The 12,776-nt window shown below is 45.4% G+C and overlaps 1 protein-coding gene across 2 annotated transcripts in view; it reads left to right on the forward strand.

Moving 5' to 3' along the window:
- Positions 1 to 12,776, forward strand: part of tmem132e (transmembrane protein 132E) — a 258,574-nt gene that overhangs the window by 186,386 nt on the left and 59,412 nt on the right. The gene's annotated exons all lie outside the window — the stretch shown is intronic.

Genomic DNA, 12,776 nt, shown 5'->3' on the forward strand with positions numbered 1-12,776 from the left:
TCCTCCAGTGCTGGCGGCTCTTTCATTTCACTTTACCCCAACCATTTTCTACAGAGGCAGGGAAAAGCCGGATCAGCTCTTTCAGCCCAGTTGAAAAACAGTTTCATACATAATATGCACGCCCAGTCGTTGTACATTATGACTTGGTTTTCATCTAGAGTGGCTCTTTCCCAGGAAGTCATGCAAACTCTCTCTCATGGAATGTTAAATTCTCAGTCTCGATATCTTTGACGATATCATGTGTATAGGCGTGCATATCTGCATGCATCATGCATACATACATGTGTGTGTGTGTGTGTGTGTGTGTGTGTGTGTGTGTGTGTGTGTGTGTGTGTGTGTGTGTGTGTGTGTGTGTGTGTGTGTGTGTGTGCACGCGAGCACATCCCCTGGAGAGGGCAGACGTTTGTGGGTGTGTGCATCTCGAGATGGAGAGAAGCCTCTTCCTTCATGTCATCCCATTGGGACTTGAAAGTTCCTCGGGGGCGGGGGTGGGCGAAAACATCAAAAGAGCTGACCCTAATGGTGAAATCCATGAAATATAGTAGTGAACACGAAGGGAGAGTGAGGCTGCAAAGCATCTCCATGTCGTAATCACAGCCAAGCCCTCGTCCCGATTGGCTGACATGTCCAAAAATGTATGGGCTGCTGTCGTGAAACCGTCTGTAAACACAGTGTAACAACTGGAAAATCCTTGACAAAATATATTTTTGTGAAGAAGAAAATATCAGTATGAATGTGTCATCACGGACCCATGAGAGCCTCTGGACAACAGAGATCCCGTTTTTCAGCCGATGGTAATCTCTGAATTGCAGTTATACAATGGCCCTCCCTGGTGAGGACACTGTGTCTGGGTTAAAGCATGTTCTCTATGCAGGCCGCCCACTCCTCATTCCCTTCCCCTGCCTCCTTTGCATTTTATTTAAGCGGTTGGGATAAAAAAATCTTAACATGGGCACTACTACGACAATGTCAGGCGGATGGAGATTTTGGGATACCCAAATCTCTCCGTCTCTCTCTCTCTCTCTCTCTCTCTCTCTCTCTCTCTCTCCCACCCCCTACCCCCCCTAGTTTATTTTCTATACTTCATCATTTGGCAGGGCTGAGTTCCACTCGTCTTATCGAATAAATTGGACAGTGGCTATTTCCCCGATTGCCTGCGCGGAAAGGTTCTGGCTCACCCCAGGGTCTTCTGCTCATGGCTTCCGCTGATGGGGAGGAAACTACTTAGAATAATTGTGGTCCAGAAGGTCTGCTTTCTAGCCAATGCTGTCGCCTCTGTACCACAACGTGTTCTCCTCCAGCCTTGTGTGTGTGTGTGTAGTAGAGAGAGACAGTGTGTTCAAGCAGGAGAGAGAGGAGGAGATTTCGTGTGTGGGGAGGTTATGTATTCACATTTCTCTTAAACATGTGTTCATTTCTGCCGTGTTAACCAACTGGCCGAAAGAGCTTTGCACCTTAAGCCCAACCGGGCAGACTCCAACAGCATAACCACGAGCCGTTAAACGCATTTGCCTTTATGGAGCTAATAAAATATAATACAATTATTTTTTGTAACGTCACACAGAAGTCAACTGCGTCAACTGCGTTGACTTGTGTAGTGCCTCCAAAGTTAAAATGAGCCGAGAGCACTTTTACTTTTTCCCAAACCATCGTTTCTCCGTAAAGAAGACCACCCCCCCAAAAAAACTGCCTTTGAGTGGAATGCAACTCGTCCTTTACAAGACTGATCCAAGTTGTTGCTGGCAGTTTTTACTGCAGTGCACATCGTTCTGGCGTATTAATGTTTCCCAAGGGATTTCCCCCCGTTTCTCCTGCAGTATGCTGTGGTTCTGACGAGACATCTCGACACACAAGTGTGAAGCGATGTCTCATCAGGGCCAGTGGATGACTGGCCAACCTTTTGACAGACTTTGAAAAGCTGCAACAGACGGCAACAACAAAAGGCAGCCCAAAGTTAAAGCCTGCTGCCCTGGATTACTCCTTCTACGTTTTTGAATACTGAATTCAGACCCACTGCTCGGGGGCCTCACTTAGTATCAACCGGACTCAATGCGAAGGCAGCAGTATGTCACGCGGAGATCTGTGTTCAGTCGCAAGGCAGCAGCAGCCGCCTCGTGCCCATATCGAGTCCGCGAAACATCAGCATTTAAGGTGATGCGGTCTGACGTGTGTGGCGGCGGCGACCTTTTTACGGAGGCATGCACATCTGGCTGTCTAGGTCCAGGTATCAGGTGTCACCTCTCCAGATGTCCGAGCAGTAAACACATGGCAAGGACATCTGCGTTGTTCCCTAGTTATTCTAGTCATGGCCGGCAATAAAGTTTTGCAGGGCATAGGGTTTAGACAAGCTGCTGATTTCTATCACAGATTGTTTGTTTTTTCTGACGATTTTTATGGGCCTTTCTTTACCGCTGTCGGAATAATCCAAGGAAATATTTATCTACTTGGAATTGGGACTAAACAAAGTGCAAGCGATGGACCTTACCACCCACATCGCACCTTTAACTTTTTTGTAATACAGAAAAAGTGCGGATCGGAGGAAAGAGGGCAGGGACATGATTGTTCTTTTAAAACGTCTCAGGCAGAGTTGAAAGAACTATGAGCATGTCTAAGCTCATTCCTGTCCCTCCTCTATAATTACGCAGTCTAGATATTTCCCAAAGTCCTGCTGGGCGGTCTTGTTTCTGAGAGCAGCAGAGATGTCTCTTCCGTGTCAACTCTTTGTATATGCTGTTTACCAAAGCATACGCAAAAGAAATGTCCCTTGTTTCCATTTTTTTCGGATTACTTTGATGGTGTGAACAAAGACATCTTAAACGCAGTGCTATTTGCTCTGTAGTTCTGAGGGTTTTCTTAGCTTTATTGCTAAGAAATGCAGGAAGATTGAATCAAAATATCCAAAGACGTATAATAGGAAATGACTGTGCAGCTCTCCATCCCTCTCTCTGTTCTCCTCCATCGAATTCACCTCCCGTGAACTCACCTTGTTTTTCACCACACGACCAAATCGAGACTACTTGGCCCTGGAATACAGTCCATCGCGGCCCAGTTTTCCCGTTAGTGTGAGATGACAAAATCAGCCACCATCCTGACCGTCGTGTCATCTGGTCTGCCTTTCCGTCACGGTCTCCCAGCTGCCCCCGATAACCGCTCAGAAGAGCTGGCCCTTTGTCCATCCGTGATAACAAGCAAACATTTTTTATATATATTTTGTTGTGTGGCTCGACACTTGAACCCTCTGCCAAGTGAACATTGGTGGCTAGCCTGCGCCAGATGGTGAACATGATTGTGGAGTGCATCATATAAGTAAACAAACACACAGTAGATAAACAGATTAAAATGCAATTCTGCATTTAGTGCTATACTCCGCCATATCTCGCAGTGTGAGCACGGGAGAAGGGCATCCAGGCAGACCAATGATCTGTCTAGTTGTACTTAATATTGGATTGCACCGTTTCTATTCAAGTGTATTAAGAGATTTGGAGTGTGTTTGTAGGGGTGTGTGGGACAGCTTTCTATGTTGGTAATATGGGCGTGATGAAATATCACTAAAGTTAAGAATACGCATCTTGAAATGCTGTATTGATTGTCAGAGCACAGTATGGATTTTGAAGAAAGAAGTGCTTTGTTGTCTCAAGTTTAACCAACCGTCTACGAGCTAATGGCTTGTATTACAGGGTTGTAATACTATAATATTGGATTGTAGTTTTTTTGTGTAAGTATCATTTTTCATACAAGTGGTTTCATCCCTCAACCGTAAAGTGCAATGCAATATTAAACCATTATATAACATTATTATTTTATTATAATATTGAATAGTGAAAACTGAAATGCAAGACATATGGCAATTGTTGCTACTTATTTTCCAATTTCAGCGAGCGATTGTAAGTGGGTTTGTTAGATTTTATGCTCACACTTTAAAGGTAGCACTTTATTTCAAATAAAATATCAGTCACATTTCCAGGTAGCTCAAATTATATACTATATTTGCCCTTTGCATTTAAAATAACGGGGTTCATGAGATGAGATATTTTTCCAGCCGATGAGTAATACTGAAATCTGCAGTTGGCTGTTGAGCTACCAAAGCTGTTATTACATTTCTTCTTGAATATGTTACCTCTTTTAATTAAAGCAAAGCCTTTTTATCCACAAAGGTCACGCAGAGGCAAGGGCCTTTCTTTCACTTTCAATGTGTGTCTTTCTCCCGCTTTGACAGGGATTTCCTGCTGACAGTTCAAGGGTGTATAGAGGTTGGTTTAAAAGATAAAAAAAAGAAAGAAATGGTCCCTACACATCTCCGTACAGGCCACGGCTAGGCAACATCAAGAGCCTCTGAGTATGTGATCGAATCACATGTCATTCACACAAGAGCGAACCCAGCCAAGGACGAGGACAGAAATGCGAACTTTTGAATTATACATATCGTCACAAAATGGCATCTTTTCTTTGGGGGAGGGGGCGGGGGGGGATCTGCACTGTGGGAAGGGGTTGCATGTTAAGTGCCCCTTAAAGGCTTAATGGAGCTCTTGCCTTCAGATGAGTAGTGGTTGGTGGGAGGGGGGGAATAGAGGGTTGGGTGGGGTGGGGTGGGGGGGTTCTTTCCAGATTTAGCAGTCGGGGAGCGGCTCATATTTTTTCTGCAATGCAAAGAGGGAGTGAGGCAAATGCCTGGGAGACGGCACGGTACTGCTGACATTTTACTTGTTTGTTACTTCCTCCTCTGCCGTCACTGGCACATCGCTAGAGGGAACGCCACGGCTGCGTTCGGGAGTGTTTGGCCCCGCCGACGATGCTGGCGCCAGCAGCGCTCTGCGGAGCTGCTTTCCCGCCGCCGTCCATGATCAAATGTTTATTTTTTGACATCCCAATCCACAGCTCTGCGATGCCAGGCCAAACTGGAGAAGGGGTTGGGGGGGGGGGGGGGGGGGGGGGGGGGGGGGGGGGGGGGGGGGGGAGTACAGGGTTGGAGAGCGAGAGAGCGTGGGTTCCAATCTGTTCCGGAGTTACTGTCGACGCAAGACCCCCGTGTTGAGGAATTTTTTGATGAGGGATCCCACAGGGATTACAGCCGTTGGGACGTTGGAACATGCCGTACGAGCGGGCTGTGTTTGTTCACAGCCTTTAAGAAACCGAGGGAAAGCAAATCGATTGGAGCAACAAAGAAGGATCTGGCAGGGACATGGGTGTGAGGCTGACTTCCACCAACCCTTGGTGGTGGTCTGAGCTTATGAACACACTTTCTTTTTAACTAGCCCACCATCTGTTGAAGCATGTTCATAACCCAGAGGCAAAATCTTGATTTTAACATTCATACTTTTTTTCTCCTGATGACAAAATACGGGTGTGTTCGATGCTCTGCTTCCTGCCATAAAATAAATCTTCCCTGAGTTGTAAAATTCGCATCTCTTCTTGTTATGTGGGCCAATTTGGGGTGTGTTAAAATTTTGGATTACAGTGTGATTAATCAAATTAGGGGGTTGAAGATGATTAAGTTGCCATATAAGTGAAAGTTCACTGATTGTCTGATGCGGTGCGAGGTCACCATCCTTTCATAGTTAATGAAAGGATAAATAGGACATTATCATACTGTGGTCAGCGAACTGACAATCTCTCATATTCCACTATAGAAGCAGAAGAGCAGCCCCTTTTCTGGCTTTGGTGCCTTTTAAGAACAGAACAGGGAAGAAGAAAGGGGGAATTGGTTTCCGAGAGGAAAAGACAAGTAGCAAAGGACCCCCAGGTCAGACTCAAGCCGCTGTCGCTTACGGGGGTATTACCTATATGGGTAGTGCATTCCGAGGGTTGAGCCACGAGGTGTCCCTGAATATTGGCATTCTCAGGGATCGGGCGGATAAGTCATGTAACAGTGCTCTTTGTCTTGTGTGGTGGCAACAGGCCCCCCTTGACACATTACATTACATTACATTTATTTAGCTGGCGCTTTTATCCAAAGCGACTTACAGCAGCACCCCCTGGGGCCCTTCCTCTGGGAAGGTCGGTGAGGCCCACCGTGAGCCACGCTTATAGGCACCTGCAGCGTTTTTTGCCATGCATTTTTCAACCTGCACTAATCTTTCATCACACAAAAATATTGTTTTTGAATTTCTCCGCTTGTTCACTTTCCATGGCTCCTTGATCTCTCATTACCATATGTGGTGCTGGCAAAAGAAAAAAAAAAAAAAAGTATGCTTTGTTTATCCTTCTATACCAAACACTGCTGCATTTATAAATTCACTGTACAAGGACTCAGACAACTGAGTGTACACAGCCCCCCTCTTTTAATATGTTCCGTGTTCTTATTCCAAACATGTTAAACGAATGCTACATCAACATTTGCAAACAGGATGGCTGCAAATTATCTGTTTTATTATCAACACAGAAGAGATGCTTTCCACATGTCTGCTTTTAGTGTCAAATATACCTTTACTGTAGCCAACAGGAACTGTTTAAATTCTTATCTGAAGCAACTGCACGCCATTACTTCAGCACCGAACAGCACGAGAAACTAGTCAAACTGTGTCCTGAGGTGCTATCTTTCATGGTTCAGAGTATGTTATAATGTTATCCTATCTGATGCTTGGATCCCACCAGTCTAATAAATGGGATGCACCCATTCATCAATAATGCAATGCATTTTTGAGTCATTCTGAATATTCTGGGAACACAAGTCCTGTTCTGTTCCTGCACCGATCACAGAACGTCTCTCTCGCTCCCTAATGTCCCCGATTGTCCCCTGTGTCAATTCTTCTTTCCTAGCCCGCCTTGACACACCATATGTCTGTGGGGGAGGTTCCCAGACCTTGTGCCACCCTCTTTATCTGCGGGATCACTCTACAGGCCTGTTGTTGGTAAAAAAACATCCATAGCGGTAGATAGCGGTAGATATCAGAGTGCTGGAGGATGAGTGCTGAGATTGCTGCTTTTGATCCGCAGGCAAAGAACGGTACGCTGCTTGAGAGACTGACGCAGCGCGCGGCGCGGCACCCTCCGAGTCTTGACGGTGGCTCTTAGCATCTTGTTTTAGATAAGATGAGACAGGACTGCTGTGCTGTGCAACACGCCATCTCAGTGAACATGCCACACGAGGGAACGAACACTTCAGGGGGGTTAAACGGAGTTGATTAAATCTCAAAGACACAGAGCGACCAAATAAAAACGGGCCTCTTTAGTGTGTGTTTAAGTGTTGATTTAGGATGAGTCGGGCCTCGTGTTATAACATGGCCATCTTCATCAGAAGGTTTTTTTGCCCAGTAATGGAGCCAGAAGTGTGAGGATCTTGGCTCGGCCCTGACGGGGTAGTCAGGCAGGCTCCAGCCATGGGTGGCCTAATGGGTTTCGCCTTGGCTGAACAAATTAAGCCATCGGCGGTGCGGGAAGGTAATGGCGCCGGCTTGGTTCAAGCGGCCCGGGGCCCAGTTTGGCCGTCGCCGCTCTGACTCTGTCAGAGAGTCAGTGCCCAAATAATCCCTGAGAACCAGGAGCCCCCACTGTGAGCATGCTCTTTTCATTCGCTATGCTCTTTCATTAATCAGCAGAAGCACAGGGCCACGGAGAGGGCCGTTCCTGCTGAGGCTCCCGGCGGGTATTGCTTCATCCTCTTTTTATTTGCACTGAGAAAAATTAAGCAGATTCTGAGGGTTGGGGCAACTGATTCAGAAACAGTGGTACAATACGACACGTGATGCCTCTTCAAAGATTGGTATCAACATGCCGACCGGAGTTTCCCTACCTGCTGGCTACAGCGGAGTAATGAATATAAATGTAAAGTGTTTCTCATCATTGTTGCCTTCCAACGCTGATCGTGAATTCACAATGTCCAAGTGAATGTAATGCGTAGCCGCTCATGCAATGTAAATGTTGATGGGGGGAGTGTGCGTGTGATCAAAATCTATTCCGAGTGCGGTAGCGTGGCAATCAATTTCCGCTACTGCAGCTCAGCGTTTAGCCCGAGTCAAACCGAGCTGCTCGAAGGTAATCCAGCTCAGATCTAAGGCAATAGACGAGCAAATCTTTTACAAATCTCCCGTGTCATGTATTCGGTGGCATCACACCAGCAGCTGTGTGAATAGGTTGAATGACATGGAAGGGACGAAAAGGTGCTTTCTTTCATCACCGGCATGCCATTGCTTTCGCTGGGGTCATAATTCAATGTCTCTGACTAATCGCGTCCAAGTGGATGATGGCTGGATGCGTGGCTGTGTAGGCTAGCATTGGGAAACACAATCAAAGCAACAACAAAGAGGTGAAGGATGGAAAATCAGTGCTTTTAAAGCCAGAAGTTTAGGTGGAATGTAAATAGGGACCTTGAGGGAACCAGGTATTCAGACGAGAGTGCTCTCAATGAAGTTGTTTCATCTTTCTCAAAGAGCTTTTTGGCGAGCTTGAAAAAACAACTGACGTCATGTTGTGCAAGCAGAGAGGCAAAATGGGAGCATCCATTTATTCCCGTGAAGACAATACTGTTAGTGCCCTGAGAGCTTTGGCCTGGTCTTAGGCGGCAGCCAATGCCCCATCGATACTGATCACCTAAATGATTACGAATCCTTGGGATTGGACTGTGATCTGAATAAATGTTAAATCTATGCATCTTTGGTGGGTTTGTTATGAACACTCTGACATTTGTGAATCAGGTGCCCAGTCCCTGCCTCATAATTGTACAAGTGAGCCCTTTCTCATTTCTGTTATTGATAAATGGCCGCAAGCAGACAGGACTCTAGTATATTAATAATTCATTTCCATATCCTATTTCATGAAAATGAGCCTCAGATCAATACCTTCCATTGCGTCTGCGTGTCCAATGGATTAATGGCTTGTCTCTTCGGAGACACCAACGCCATTGCCAGCCAGGTCTCTGTGTGCAGCCCCGCCATTCACATTATCAGATGTACACCAAGTAGGAGGGCGGCCATTTACTTGGCCATTTTCACATATTAACCCGGCTTTCGCTGTAAAAAAAATAAAAAACACGCATATGAACTCATCCGTGATATTGTTATGCAGTCAATTCACTGCTCTATGGACTGCACTGCGGTGCACAGCCATGTTCATGCAGATCTATGGACCCTAGAGTAAACAAAAAAAAGTACTTATTTGACGCCTAATATATAAATAAACAGACAAATCCCGGGGACCAGTGTCAAACAAACAAGACAAATGTGTCTAATAAACAAGGGACACACACACGCACACCTCCATACTAATCAGCCTGTCACATTTTGTCAAATGACCCGGCGATGCTATCGTGTGTAAATAACTCTAAATATGGCTAAACGTATCACATCTTTCAACTTTATGACAAACACGGTGCATCATTACTTGTAAAACCCGGGCTGGTTTTTGTATGCGGCTTACAGAACGTGGGGGGAATTATCAATTCAACACAATCCCTCGGCCGGCATTGCCTCCCAGACATGCTGTCTGACAGGTGTCAGACGTTTGGTTCCCAGGATGCGTGACAACTTGACATTGTTGTTCTTTATGGTTGTCGTGGAATGCAGACCCGACTCTGCATATGCATTTGCAGCTCGGGCTTTTTACCATTTCTGGTCATCATTTCTGTCGTTTATCAAAGATGGAAACTGATATCCACTGAATAAAACATGCTGGATTTTATTCACAGCGAGAAATAAATGAGGGTATCTCCACTTTGTTTTTCTCCTATAATGTGGGACACTGGCTGTGTAATGCGGTGCAGCCCAACGACCATAGATTGTTTGTGCACCGATAGTGACAAACACACGGGGAGCCAGGAAGTAATCCATTCTGCCTGGTTGTCTCACTTAAGTGGGCAATAGCTTACGCTCAAGGCCTCAAACCTGAAAATTTAGGATGAAATTAAGTTTCAGGAGAATTCACACATCATCCCTCTGATCCGTCAAACCACACAACATGAATTAATGGCATCCGTTGTGCATAACTATTGGGTGTGTGTGTACCTGTACATGCACCCTATAGTACCTATGCGTGTACCTGTGGTACAAGGACCTTGGTTGGTACAAGCGATTTTATTGTTGAAATGGGCAATAATAGAAGAAATTAAATGTTTAAAGAGCACCTATTATGCTTTTTCGACTTTTATGACCTATACACGTTGTTATAATGATTTATAGTCATCTTTAACCATACTTAAGTGTCAAATAATGACGTGCATGCATTTAGACGTGTTCCCTGCTGACTGTCTGGGGTGGCTGTGCAGAGCGCTAAACACTAGGGACGCCGGCGGCGATTCACTTGTTCAAATTTCCGGGATTTATCTACGCAAAACAATACGGATTTTCCATGTATGGTAATGCCCTTCGCAGGTCTTCCGGAAGTTAACCAATCACAACGGAGTGGGGTTGGCAGGAGGGGGGCGAGGGGGTGGAGAAGGACGAAGCCGACTGTTGACAGAGAATGCTGATAGCGCCAAGATGAGAGGAAGAGTTTCCCGAAAATCTATGTCGTTTTTTGTGCTGTGATTCGTGTCTGGTTGCCCTATAGGAATCATTAACAAGAAATTAAGACCAGAAAAGTAGTATAATAGGAGATCTTTAAAAAATAAATATGTTCTAAATATTAGTGCATTGCCGGATTTCCATTGTAATATTTTCCAGTGATGAATTGTGGTCATTTGTGTAGGCTAAATAAACACACTGGTAGCATAAGCAGCATTGATGTATTTTTCTTTCCACTGTGTCCCACTGGCCATGGCCTTCTTGCAGTTATAATTGTGTATAAAGGGACCGCTTGAACAGTTTGCTCAGCCTCAAATGGTTTTGATGACATTTTCGTACAACACCTTAAGTCAATGGTTTGGATCCACTACCCTAAATCACATGTGTGAGTTGACCTTGTCGTCTAAAATCTTTAACATCCTTCAACAATCATACTCTCTAAATATAATTGTATCATTTGATTTGTGTCAGTCATACCTGTAGTGTTATGTAATCAAATCTTGTCAACCTTAGCAAATTATCTTATGAAGTTGTATATAATATGAAATTGTTAAAGATCCCATGGCATGCTCCTTTATGAATGCTTTTATATAGCTGTTAGTGGGCCCCTAATACGGTACTTGAAGACGTTCAAGAAATTTAGCCTTGGTGCAGAATTACAGCCACTACGAGCCGGTCCCACAATGAGCTTTCCACAAACATGTCGTTTTTTAGAGGCGGGTCAAGGTGGAGGGTGGGGGTGGGGATCTGAGCAGCTTGCGACCACGGTACCATGTGCTTGTGTTTACAGTGGATCTATCGCAATGGCGAGGCGCACACAGCTTCTGGCCGTGTTCTGTAAATATTCTAGAACACTCCGGGTGCTCGGGCGGGAGTCCTGGAGCTCTATATCTAAATAATATCATATTATACATAGATATCTATATCATATAATATGTATTATCACGGCCAAAAGCTGTGTGCGTCTCAAGACAATATTATGAATCTCAAACGACTCCGACGTCTCTGGTTCTTCCACTTGTTCTTCCACGCGGTTCGGTAGACTGAACTGCGACATGGAGGAGAGAAAGGGATTGTTGCCTGCGATGTCGACCGCGATTGTCTCCTGCCGGAGCCCAGCTGCCTGCTGCTGAGCCATCACCGCCTTGGCTGCGGGAAGTGGGCAGCGCTGAGGCACGACCACCCACGGGTTGGAGCCTCGGGCCAGTGGTGCCTCGGCAGCGGGCAGTGGGGCTCCTTTTCCTTCATGTCGCGGTCCATGTACTTCAGGGAGTCAAAGCCAAAGTTCCTTTCCCCGCATTCCTTCTCAATGAAGGCTGAGATAACCCCCACTACGAGTCTCGTTGTGGAAATACCTGAGACGTCCGACGTGTCATGCACCATAATACCAACTGCAGAACGGTTATCCAAATAACAAAGAAGTGCACAACACTTGCATTACAGTGTGTATAGATACACATCGTAGCACATTGTCTCATTGGCGGGCCAAATTCACTTCAAAGCAGAGAAAGGGGAGGTTACATGTATGACGACATACGGGGAAGATTCCAAATCGGCGCGTCTCAGCTTTGTTCTTCCAAAGGCAGAGCAGGATACCTATTGTTCGTTTTACACCTAACGCCATTACTAGCTACTGGGGGACCATATGCAGGCTAGGAGAACTCATGTTAATGTTAGAAAACCTCATAAAGTGACATTTTCATGCCATGGGACCTTTAAGGTTTTTTGGCTTTTTGCCATCTTCTGGTGTTCAGTAAACAGACCCGTCTGATGGTTCACAACCTTCCCTCGAACTATGCCACAACAACAACAACAACAACAACCAGTGTTAATAAACAATAATACCATTCCTGGAATAATGGATTTACTCGGTACTGGAGGAAACAGAGGAAACAACATGTTATGGCTCAGTAATAGAAAACAGAAAGGAGGCAAAATAAGTCAAACTTTATAGAGCCAGAGCAGTGATGGTGCTCACATCAGTGTAATTACACATAAGGTATTATCTGCTCTGGACCAGGAAATTATCCACTTATGCCCACTCCACTTGCAATGTCACCTTTACCATCTCTCCCGGAGCCACTTCCACTGGGCAGCTTCAGCTGCTAACGTCCACATTGGCCTAATCTTGAGTTCACCTGTTAACTGGCTGCACACTTTTATGACGGAACAACGTAACCTATCCCATGACGGACAACTTGAGTCAATTACCACTCTGAGGAAAGCAAGACGGATTTCAACTGCTCCTTGGCACATTAAACATACAACATTACTGTCTGTACTGCATATATCTGCCTTTCGTCATTTTACCTGGCCTGATCAATGTTTTTTCTCAGAGGGACT

The sequence above is a fragment of the Gadus morhua genome, chromosome 7, assembly GCF_902167405.1.
Source record: "Gadus morhua chromosome 7, gadMor3.0, whole genome shotgun sequence".
Classification (NCBI taxonomy): domain Eukaryota; kingdom Metazoa; phylum Chordata; class Actinopteri; order Gadiformes; family Gadidae; genus Gadus; species Gadus morhua.